General features: G+C 39.7%; 1 protein-coding gene across 2 annotated transcripts in view; it reads left to right on the top strand.

Moving 5' to 3' along the window:
• The first annotated feature begins 7,705 nt into the window (after positions 1-7,705).
• The window catches only part of PDS5B (PDS5 cohesin associated factor B), a 70,694-nt gene continuing 65,702 nt past the window's right edge, over positions 7,706-12,697 (top strand). For both annotated transcript variants that reach the window (XR_015697467.1, XM_014068125.2), the window contains exon 1: positions 7,706-7,870. The gene's annotated coding sequence lies outside the window, so the exon portion shown is untranslated. The remainder of the gene's footprint in view (positions 7,871-12,697) is intronic.

Raw genomic sequence — 12,697 nt, forward strand, 5'->3', positions numbered from 1 at the left:
CCTCTGGACTTAAACTCCCAGAAAGCTGGCTGAGGAATTCTGAGAGTTTAAGTCCACAGTTCTTAAAGTGGCCAAGTTTAGAGACCCTTTGCTTTAGAAGGTTTCTCATACATAGGAGGTTACATAGAAGTAAATACTATAGACTTCAGTTGAATTTACATAATCCTAACAGGATGCGCTATACTGCATGGGGTTTTTGCTATGCCCCACATGAATTCGTTGATTGTACACATTTTATTTTTACTGTATTCCTAAAGTGCTGTTGTTATTTCTATTCTAGCCCTTTTGCCTACAGTTCCTTCCTATGCAACAAGTAGAAATTCTTTTTCCATTTTTGCATTTCCACAATAGGCATAATTGAAAGCTGCCGTGAGCTTGAAAACTAAGCAGTCTTTTAATTTATTATGTATAAATTCAAATCTGCATTATCCAGTGTACTCCATTGCTTAATTACTGTGGTAAGGCAGTACCTCCTAAAATAAAAACCTTGCTGTTGTGTCAAAGAAATGACTACTTGAATATTAAAATCTCCTCTGTTCTGGAGAACTAGTAGTGGAAATTTTGAGTGATCCGGAGAACCGGTAAATACCACCTCTGATTGGCCCCATCCCCATCTATTCTCTGCCTCCCAAGTCCCAGCTGATCAGGAGGAAATGGGGATTTTGCAGTAACCTTCCCCTGGAGTGTGGTGGGAATGGAGATTTTACAGTATCCTTCCCCTGCCATGCCCACCAAACCTCAGCCATGCCAATCCCACCAAGACACATCCACAGAACCGGCAAGAATTTTTTTTGAACCCCACCACTGATCTATTTGCTGCAATTAAATCAATCAAGTACTTCAGACTAAGGAATGGACTACACTACAAGACAAATATTTTCACATATCCATAATCTATGCAGCACGTGTACTAGGACGATTTGAAAAAATAGCAGCTGAAATCAAAATTGGCAATTAAATGTAAGCTATGCTTTACTTTGTTAGCTACAAATGTAAAAGGCCCTTCATGGCCTGGGACTTGGTGTATCTGAGGGATAGTTTCTCCCCTATTTTATGTAGTCATCCTATCAGATCCAGCAATAGAAGCAGGCTATGGGCCTTCTCCATTCCAGAATGCCCTCTGGTGGGGCCCAGGAAGTGGGCCTTTTCTGTTATGTCTGCCTTTTGGAGCATCATCTTCCCAGAGATAAGACTACTCCCAACCCTGCTGCCCTTTCATAAGACTTTGATGATGTGGCTGCATCATTGAGTACAGGAGTCAGAATATTGGCCAGAGTCCATGAGATGGTTCTGTTGATATACGATTTTCGATGTTTGTTTATAGTTTCATCTTAGCTGCTGCCTATGTATATGCAATATTTCTTTCCAATGGTGATTGGGACTGGGAACTCCATTGTTAAGCAATATGGTTGTAAGGTGTGAGAATATGATTGCACCAATTTATGATAGCCGTACCTGCAATCCCTGTTGCTGTTGCCAGCATTGAAGATTGCAAATACAGGTGGTCCCTAACTTACAACAGGTAGTTTAGTGACCGTTCAAATTTACAATGGCACTGAAAAAAGTGACTTATGACCGTTTTTCACACTTACAACCTTTGCAGCATCCCCATGGTCACAAGGTCAAAATCCGGATGCTTGGGCACCCGGCTCAAATGTATGACGATAGCAGTGTCCCGGGGTCATGTGATCCCCTTATGCAACCTTCTCACAAGCAAAGTCAATGGGGAAGCCAGATTCACTTAACAGCCAGGTTACCAACTTATCAACTGCAGTGTTTCACTTAACAACTGTGGCAAGAAAGGTCCTAAAATGAGGCAAATGTCTCACTTAACAGAAATTTTGGGCTCAATTGTGGTCATACATTGAGGACTACCTGTAGTGATCATGCAACTGCAGGATGCCGCCACATTGTAATTGTGAGCCAGTTGCCAAGCTCCTGTGATCGTAGGGAAGCTGCAATGGCTGCAACTATGAAGGGTTGTAAGTGCCCTAAATTAGCACCATGACTTTGAACTTCAAATGAGTGGATGCTAAATGAGAAATGCCTATATCGTTTTTATTTATTTGTATCCCACCTTTATTTTTACAAATAACTCAAGGCGGCAAAGATATCTTAGCACACCCTCCTATTTTCCACACAACAACAACCCTGGGAGGTAAGTTGGGCTGAGAGACGGTTACTAGACCAAGGTCACCCAGCTGGCTTTCATAGCTAAGGCAGGACTTGAACTCATGGTCTCCTGCTTTTTAGGCTAGTGCAATTGAAGGGGCTGCTTCAGGGATGGATTCCAGCAGGCACTACTGCTGGTTTGCTCATGTGCGTGCTGTGTGCGCGCTGGGTGCACACTATGTGCACATTTGCAGTGCCAGTAAAATGGTTCTGCACAGAACTGAAAAAAGTTGGCAGCGCTTATGGCGCTACCTGGGGAACCAGTTCAGGGGCCTGGCAGGCTTGGATCACTGCCAGTTCCAGGGAATCAGGCCACCAAACCACTACTGGTTTGGCCGAACCAGTAGGAACCCAACACTGGGCTAGTTGTCACCTTTAAAGCCTTTCATGGCTTGGGATCAGGTTATCTGAGGGACCGCCTCTTGCTGGTCACATTTACTTGACCCACTAGAGCAGGAAGGCAAGGAATGTTGTGGGTCCCATCCCCTAGGGACATACATCTGGCGGGACCCAGAAGAAGGGCCTCCTCCATGGTGGCTCCCTCTCTCTGGAACATCACTCCCCGAGATATTAGATTGGCCCCCAGTCTAACACTCTTCCGGAAGACGCTAAAGACATGGTTCTGCCAGTGGATCTGGGAAAGACAGAGCAGAATGGAGCCCATTAAATGGCTTTTATGTACATGTGTTGTTGGCGGGATGGGGGTGGGCTATTATTATTTATTTTATTATTTTAATTTTATATGATGTTTTTATAATCTGCTTTGAGTCACCAAGGGTGAGTAGACAGCAATACAAATTTTCTAAAATAAATAAATAAATAAAATAAATTTAAAATAACTTTAATTAGCTGACTTATTTTCATCCTCTAGAGTCTAGAGGTTAATTTTTCACATAACAGGATGAATGCCTATTTGCTAAATATTGAAGGTAAGGGCCATTGTAAATAGTGTCACAACCTATACAAAAACATTCACTGAATGGCATATTATTCTACTGATGCCTATAACTTACTCATTTTTATACCAGTTTCTTTAATAATTTTTAATGTGATTAAAGTAGCTTTCTCCAACCTGGTATTCTCCAGATATGCTGGGACTGTAATTCCATTAATCCCTGTGAATTACAGTCCCTGTGAATTACAGCAAAAAGTGTGCTTTCAGGAGGGAATACCACCTTACATCATTTTATTTACATCTATTGGGGAATGTGCCATTAAACACAGTATATTTTATTTTGATTTAACTAACTTGGAAGCAGACAACATTATTTTCAGGCATTAAAAACAAGTGCTCTTGTAAGATGTCCTAAATCAAACTAATTTACTTTATACATACCATCTTTCTTGGGAGCAAACATCCCCAAATTAACAGCTTTTTGCTGCCAAGAAAATATTTTTAAGAACTAAATTAGAATGAAATGCTAAGATGCTTGCAATCATAAAGAATTACATTACAAATATACCTGCAGAATAAAACTTACAAGTTAGATAACCTGATCCTAAAGAAATGCAATAATAAAATTTGTCTAACAGAAAATATACCCAAATCACATTTGTTCTACTCAAATCCTTATGCTTTATTTGCCTAATATAGCAATTACTTAAAATATGCATTCACCTTAATCTGGATTTTATTAATTCCACATATTTTTGGCATAGAATATTTTCCAAGCTACATGTGGGTTCTACCAATATGTACAATAAAGGGCTTGAATAAACAAGGAACATTATAGGACCTATGTGAAGCTTAGAAAACTCAGTGACCATAATTTCAGAACTGAAAGTGGGTAGAATACATTTTCACAAATTGCTAAATAAAAATGTTGGAGATCACAGCTTTTCACAAATGGGTATGTTTACCACAAAATGTTAGACATGTTGTTTCTGCTGGATGTAAGCAATTTATTCTTATTTCAATCCCAATTTTTTTAAAGGAGATCAAATAACAAATTGTCATCATATATGCTAAATCATTTTGAAATGTGAACTTTAATTTAATCCATTAATTTCAAAGCTCAATTTTCCTATTTTTATTATGTCTTTTCCTCATTTACCATTTTAAAAAATGGTGTGCAGAATTTTGTTTTTTACCTAATTGAATTCTTCTCAGTCTGACCCTTTACAAATTAAGACGTAAGTACACACATTGAATTCTCATTTCCATCATGCCTATGTTTGCCTGAAGTAGTGTGCCTGGAGTAAGGGCACTTTGAAATTGAAAGTTTCTATTACTATCAATGTAAAAATCATGTACAATCATGAAATACTTTTCTTTCTGATGAAAAAAAATAATGTGAAGAAATCAGAAAAAAGGAAAATGACAGTACAGTATCATTTATACTCCTTGAAATTTATTAAATAAGACAAAATCACCATCTGTCAGATATTACCCATCTTCAAGCGGATATGCAACAGGTCGTCCTTGAGTTACAATAGCAATTGGAATCAGAATTTCCTTCGCTAAACAAAAATAGTTTTAAAACATGATATCAAGTGATTGTATCTGCAGTTCCTGTTGCCATCATTAAGCAAGGAAGATCATGGGTTGTTAAGTGAGTATCTCAACACAACTTCCTGCTAGCTTCCAACAACCAAAATCAGTGGGGAAACCAGCAGGAAGTTGCAAGTCCTGAGTGGCTCACAGTCAGGCTGCCAAGTAGATAAGTGGCTGCTGACCACTTGCTGACCATGGGGTACATGGATGGTCAGGGAGATGCAGGTTAACTGTGGCACGTAATGGGATGGCTGCTGCGAATGGGAAGGATGTGCAAATGGCCAGCATGGCATGAGTGCAAAGGGATTGAGGGAGGGTGCATGGGTGGGGAAGACTCATCCAAGCAACATGTGATCTTCCCTGCAGGTTTCCCCATTGACTTTGGTTGTGGGAAGCCAGCAAGGAATATCACAAATTGTGAACTTGTAACCTATGTAATGCTGCAACTGTTGTAAATACCAGTCAGTTGCCAAATGCCCCAAATTGCAATTTCATGACCGCAGGGCTGCTAGGATGGCCAGAACTTTTGAGGACTGATCATAACCACCACTTGTTCAGTACTGCCATAACATTGAATGTTTGCTAAATGGGTGGGTGCTAAATGAGGCTACCTGTATTCTGATACAGTTATTAGGACACACCACTGCTTCAGATTAAATATTTCAAGTGCATTCTAGAGTGGAAGTTTAGGTAGTTCAGAGTTATGAGATTGGGACCAGAATTTTCATCATAAATCAACCTAACTGAATCCAATCTTTTTAGTGTTAGTCATGAAAGGAATCACATAATCGTTAACCAAATTAATTACCTTGAATGGGCGCGTAGTCAAAACATTGTGAATATCGGTCATGTGACTGGGACCTGCAATCAGCCATAAATACATGGTTGTCAGGCACCCAAAATGCTGTCATGTGACCATGAGGTGTGGGGAAGGCGCAACATTTTACAATGGCTAGTGCTTTATGGGCCATAAAACACCTTTCCAAGGCCATTGAAATTTGAACAGTTGTTAAACAACCGTTCATAAGTCAAGGACTACTTGCATATCCCCTGAGGACAATTTCTTAAAGGCAGTGGCCTCTTTTCCCAAATTAGGCAGCTACAACTTTAATATGTTGGCAACAAATGTGACATTTCTTTTCTAGCGTGCTCAAAAGCAGATTGTGTATGTCAAATCTGAAATGCTGCACAGCTCTTGTTATGATACCTATATGAGAATAAAAAGTTATTCTCCTGTCATTAATTTCTGAAAAGTAAATTGAAGTAGTTGAGTTTTGTTTGTGGGGTTTCCCGAAAAACTCACACTGCACAATTAGCCTAACTCATATATATTTCTGTTGTTTTCATCCTGATAGCAACATATTCTATCTAGAAATTTATCACTACATAGCTATAGTAGAGGTAATAATAGAATGTCAAAGCATGCACTCATTTCCTTTGCATAGTATAGTCTGTAATAAGATAAAATATCAAAAATTCATCTTACTCATCTCCTTTAAGTTGGGCTGTCCTCTTTTCAAGTGTTATACCAGGCAAAAGTACATTTGTACTTTTGAGCTCTAGAGATGTTTAAAATGTTCTATTACAGAACATTCCAGAAACCTCAGACATCACCTATTCTGACATCAGAAGACACTCAATTTCCAGAACACTCGAAATCACCCATGACTGAACATTTTATGTATGTCAATTGGGCTTTTGCCATATGTGAAGATATTTGATGTTGGTTGCTGGCATCACAAGGAGATGACCGAGATGCTGGGTTTTGTTTTTGCTTTATGGTTTCTGTAGTTCTGGATTTTATTGTTTTCCTCAACTGCCCAGAAAGTTGTGTTTGTAGATGGGCAGCCATACAAATATTTTAAATAAATTACCCTCTAATCTTTTTCCAAGCCATATGTGATCTTTAAGCACCTTGCAGGGATCTATATATGTGGTTTTTCAGAAGAATAGACAGATGTTGCTATTTGATGATGTTAAAGGTATTGGAAGCTGTTCCTAGTAAAGGTGTCGTTTGCAATTTGACTGGCTGTGATTTTGTCAATGCAGATGTTATTTAAGTGAAGCTCCAGGTGTTTTGGGATTGCACCTGTTACTATTGGTACCACCTTCCGCTTATATTTGCAGGTTGTTGTCATTGTTAATTAAATTTACATGCCTCCCAATTCCCAACAACTCTGGGTGGTTTACAAATATTTCATTTATATGAAATAAATTGAAACAATAGTAAATATGATTATTCAGCAAATATTTACACTCCTTAGAATGAGGTCACCATGAACCCTTTTGTCTAACCTACTCCTGCAAAAATTCAAATTAAAACATCTTTGACAGGTGTCTGCCTAGCCTCCATCTCAACTTCCACCTTCCTAGAAAGTTGGTTCCTCTCATAAATGAACTTAAATCTATTATTTTGTGCCCTGCCATTTTCGGAATAGGTCTTTTCTTTCCCCCAAGTGATATCTATTTAGGTATTATATTAAACATTTTACTCTCAAGGAAACACACCTATAGAGCAGCAACCTTATGCCTCAGGGAACAATCCGCATTACAAAGAGCAAAATTGGTTTCCAAGTCAGATTACTGAGAACCGAATGATGTTACGGAATGTCCTAAAAGTCTGATACTCCGGTTTCTTCTTCTTTGTCCACCCACTTCCTATTAACTCACAGATCCAGTTCTGCAGGGGCAACAAATCCAGTTCTAAAGTTTTCCACGCGCTACAAAGTACTATTGTGCAATGCTATCTTCGCAGCACTACTTACTCTCCCTCGGAAAAAGGAAAGAAAAACTCTCCCGCTATTTTATGGCGGAGGCTTGGGGCGAGGGGGGTGGGTGGGATCGTGTGCATTCTTTTCATCTCCCCGCTCTTTTGCGCCTTTTTAATTTTTTTTGCCTCGGATCCTGCAGGGGTCGCTGCTACCTCACTTTGAGGACGGCCTCTCCCCTCTGCTCGGTGGCGGGGTCTCGCGGAACGGAGGACTCGTTGCCGCCATTTTGAAGCTGACGGAAAAGGGGGGGGGGGGACCGCGGTGAGCTGCGGAAGGCGATTGGCTGCGTTGGCGAGCGACGGCGGTAGCGGCGGCTGCTCCAGCCTAGCCTAGCCTAACGCGGCGGGCCGGAGAGGAGCGCGAGGGGCTTCGCTCTGCCTCGTCTCCGCTGGTGGAAGAAGCAGAAACGGCGACGGCAGTCAGCCGCGGAAAGGTAAGAAGGGTGGAAGGGCGAAGGGGCTCTTCGGGCAGGAGCCCCCCTTGCACGTCCCCCGCCTCCTCTTTTTTGCTCTTCGGGTCGTCCAGGCATCCGGAAAGCGAGGCGGATTGTGGCCCGAGTGCTTTTTTCCCCCTCCACCCCCCTCCTCGCCTCCCGATATTCCCCTCACGCCGTTTCTTTCTTACGCCGCCATCCCTGCCTCGCTCAGCCGTAGTGAGCATGTTGAACTTGCCGCCCTTTCCTCCGCGGTGCGATTGTGGGTGTTGTTTGTGTGCGGGCTTGTCCTGAGCGGCGGCGGAGGCAGCCTGCGGGCGAGAAGTAACGGCGGGCGACCTTGTCCGAAGCGCCTTCTTTCCCTTCGGGAGAATCCAATGGGGGGGGGGTCCCTCTCCGCCCGCGGGGTCCTCAGGGGTCTCCATTTGAAGCCTCCTTAAAGGAAGACAGGCGGAGGAGGAGGAGGTGGAGGAGCGGCCGCGACAGGAGGCGGCAGCAGCACCAGACGCTTCCTTCCCTCAAATGTGGCGCTACTGCAATCGGCCTCCCTTCGTTCCGCCCGCCCGCCCCTGGAGCCGCTTTTTTTTTCCTGCAAAAGGCTTGAATGGCTCGGACAGCCCTGGCTGGAGCCTTGCCCGTCCCAGTTGGCCTAGTTCCTCACGCAGGGACCCTGCCCCAGCTCAACCCCTTGCCCGCTGCCATTGGCTGTTTGGGCCTCTTTGGGGACGAGGGAAGGGGAAAAAAGGGGGCTCCCGACTTAGCCGCTACCCCGTCCCCCGTTTCCACACACACTCAACTTGCCAAAAGCATTGGAGGGCATCTCTTTCTGTCCTCGCGGAGAAAGCAGCAACAGCAACGGAGACAGTGGCCGCCCAACACAACACACCCCAATCTTTCGCCTGGGTTTTTAATGTAGCAGTTTGGGAGTTGGCGATTCAATGATTAAGCAAAGCCTCCACACTTTTTTGCGGGGGGGGGGCGTGGATGGGAAGTGGTGAGAAATCGGCGTTTTAAGCATTGCGATAAAAGCCATCTAGAGGACTTTTCTTTGAAAGGGTTTTTTTTTTTAAAAAAAAAATCTGAATCTTTCAAGGATCTCTTTTCATTCTTTATGGAGAGAACCAAATAGGTGGCTTATTAAGCCTCCGAAGTAAAATTAGGGATGCCATTCCTGTAGGTGTGGGTCTGCTGTTCAAATTAATGGAATTCAGTTTGAAGAATTGGGAGCTTGTGGGGATCTAGAAGTATTCACAGTAAGGTATATTATAGAGTCGAACTTGTTAACTCAAAGTTAGTGTATTTTACTGAGCACTTTGCTGTTCTATTAATGTGCTTAGATAGTTCCCATATTTTTTGAAACCATATGTCCATTAGATTTACAGTTGCATTATGAACCCATGAGGGTAGTTACTTACATGATAAATTGAATGGAGGTTAAATGGGTTTTCTCTCGGTCCATAGTATGTGTAACTGTGTACACATTATTGAGGCACCTATACAGGTGGTGCCACAGTTCATTTAGTGACTGTTCTAAATTACAGCAGCACCTAAAAAAGTGACGTATGACTGTTTTTCATGCTTACGATTGTTGCAGCATCCCTATGATCATGTGATCAAAATTCAGGCACTTGGCAACTTACTTGTATTTATGACAGTTACAGTGTCCGGGATCATGTGATCACCTTTTGTGAACTTCTGACAAGCAAAATCAATGGAGAAGCTAGGTTCACTTAACAACTGTTGTTACTAAGTTAACAACAGCAGTAATTTAACAATAGTGACAAAAAGATTGTAAAATGGGGCAAAACTGTCTTGCTTAGCAATAAAATTTTTGGGCTCAGTTGTGGTCGTAAATCGAGGACTGCCTGCATGTTGTATATCTGCAGGCTTTGAAGAAGAAATGTGATCTTTGGGATAGTTCTACCCCCCTCTATTCTGTGTAGCCTTTTATGCTAATTAGATAGTAATAATTTATAGTGAAAACTATAATGTATGATTTCAAAATTCCTCAGCAGTTAGGATAATTAATGGTTTTTTAATTTGGAAAGCTTACAAAGTATTTTGAAATCTTTTAAGTTGTGTAGAAATCTTTATAGAATGGACTGTACATACATCCTGTGTTTCTTTGATTACCTGTGAAGGAGAATATTCCTCCTTCTGCTTTTCTTCCCTTTCCATTGTTAGTTGATGTATATGTGAACAAATATGATTATAGTACGAATTGTTGTATCAGCCTGGCAGAGAAAACAGAAGAGAATTTAAACTGCAGTTGTGGAGAGCTTGTGAATGGAGCTTTTCTCTCTCTTGTAACAAGAAAGAATGCTTTTTAGTAGTGGTTGTATAGCATTCACTTCCCAAGAAATTGTAATGTATTCTTAATTGCTGATAAGATTAGTTTTGAGTTGTCCAATCTACCTTTTTTGCTATTAACCTGTAATTTTATTGAAGTCTTATTATGTATTGTATTTTATTTTGAAAAAGAGAGGAAAAATCTTTAAGAAAATGTTTCTGCTAAAGTCATGAAGCTAGCAATAAAATAGTTTCCTTTTTGAATATTGAATATTGTTTTGTAATTATTTTAACTAGATTATTTATAAACTTTACATGTTTCTTTTTTCTCATAATGCTACTTGTTTGAATTGCACTAAAGAAATCTAATTGAATAACCATAATAAGGTTTTTTTTAGTTTCTTTTTCTATTAGTATCTAGTAAGACTGGAATAATTTAGTATTTTGATATTTTTGGTAAAAATATTAAGTATTATTTGGTAAAAATATGCAGGTATTGAAATTTTGTTTACATGCGAAAACAAAACGTGACGGTATGCAAGTGCATACATTTATAAGTGTAGAGAATTTACCTATACTGCATTTTATTATGATATTCTGTTAAACAGATATAAACTTTAATGATACTTTTTTCTGGTCAGATGCATTTGTTATGTCATTCCTTCCTACTGTTGGAAGCATTCCAGGCAGTTAAAGTAATTTAAAGGCAGAAGGGTAAAAATAAATAAAAACACAGATTAATACTAATTTAAAAAATAAAAAGTAAAGTAGTATTATAATTGAAAACCTGGTAAAAGAGATGCATGTTTAGATCTTCTAAATCCTGAAAGAATGAAGACCAAATCTGAGAGGAGGAGCAAAGCATGTCATAAAAGCAGACACCTGGCAATGGAGGTATTACCAAAAGAACTCTCCTGAAGATCTTAATAAGCAGAATGATTTGTAACAGGAGAAGTGTTCTGTAAAATAATCAATCTCTAAACAGTTTAGAATGATAATGGTTAATTCCAATAACTTAAATTGTGTCTAGTAAACAATGATCAGTCTGTTTATTTGATCAGAACATTATCTGTACCTTTTTATTTATGCTTGATTTGTATAGCTGTCCATCTGAATGACTCTGGGTGGTAAAACAATCATAAAAACAATTTAATCGATTAAAATACAATGCAAAAAAAATTAAATACAAATAGCAGCCAAGAGATATTATTATACGTTAGTGTCAATATAACCAGAAAACTATGTTCTTAATATTATCACTAATTGGTGGATTAGCTGCCACATTTTGTACCAACAGCAACATTCAAATACTTTTCAAGGGTAACTCCAAATGTAGCAAGTTCTACTAGTAGAGACAGATTGTAACTTAAACTTGGATAACTGTTGCCAAATCTAAGCAACTCAGGATGAGATACAGCTAGCACATTAGATTTAATAGTGCAAAGTACTAATTGCCAAAGCCAAAATCCTGTGTTGACTTTTATGGCAATCACAGATAAAAGAGTGTTTTCAAACTTAAACATACTGCAAAGAGAATGTTTTTAAAAATGTATATTTGAAAACACATTACTTTTTAGTATACAGTACCAAATTCTTGCCATTCTCATTTTCATTGCACTTCCTCTATACAAGTTACGACCAGAATTAGCCCAAAATTGTGTTGTTAAACAAGACAGTTGTTAAATGGGTTTTACCCTATTTTATTACCTTTCTTGCCACAGTGGTTAAGTGAATCACTGTAGTTATGAAGTTAGTAACACAGTTAAGTGAATCTGCTTTCCCATTATCTATGCTTGCCAAAAGGTTGCAAACGGTGGTCACATGACCCTGAGACACTGCAACTGTCATACACAGGAGTCAGTTGCTAACAATATGAATCTTGGTCATGTGACCATGGAGATGCTGCATGGTCACATGCATAATAAATGTGAAAAATGGTTATACGTTGCTTTTTAAAGTGCCATTGTAACTCCAAAACTCATTAAGGGAATTGTTGTAAGTTAAAGATTACCTGTATTGCTGCTAACGTATGGATTTTTCTTTTAGCAATTGTTGCTTATTGAAACTTAAAATAATACAGTATAGCCTGGTGCTTGTTTGTTTTAAATTTATCTAATTATAAAAGATAATTGTGTATATGTATGAAATATGACTGATAGATAGCAAGTGTAAGATTGAGAAGCACAATGAATTTAGGATTCTATTCATATCTACTCTGAAGTTAGCTTCATTAACTTTTATTTGGACTTAACCTCGTATAAGTGTGTGTGTGTGTGTGTTTGTTTGTTTGTGTGTTGTGTATTATAGATAGGTAGGTAGGTAGGTAGGTAGGTAGGTAGGTAGGTAGGTAGGTAGATAGATAGATAGATAGATAGATAGATAGATAGATAGATAGATAGATAGATAGATAGATAGATAGATATAGATCAGTGGTGGGTTCCGGATCCCATTCCAACTGGTACAGTTGGAACAGGCCCAGCAGCGTCCACATGGATGTGTGTGTCTTATTGCTTCCATGAGCCTCTGTGATGCTCCAGC

This window comes from Thamnophis sirtalis, unplaced genomic scaffold (assembly GCF_051295495.1).
Source record: "Thamnophis sirtalis isolate CommonGarterSnake01/CBP01778 unplaced genomic scaffold, rThaSir2_p1.2 scaffold_8, whole genome shotgun sequence".
In the NCBI taxonomy this organism is placed as follows: Eukaryota; Metazoa; Chordata; class Lepidosauria; order Squamata; family Natricidae; genus Thamnophis; species Thamnophis sirtalis.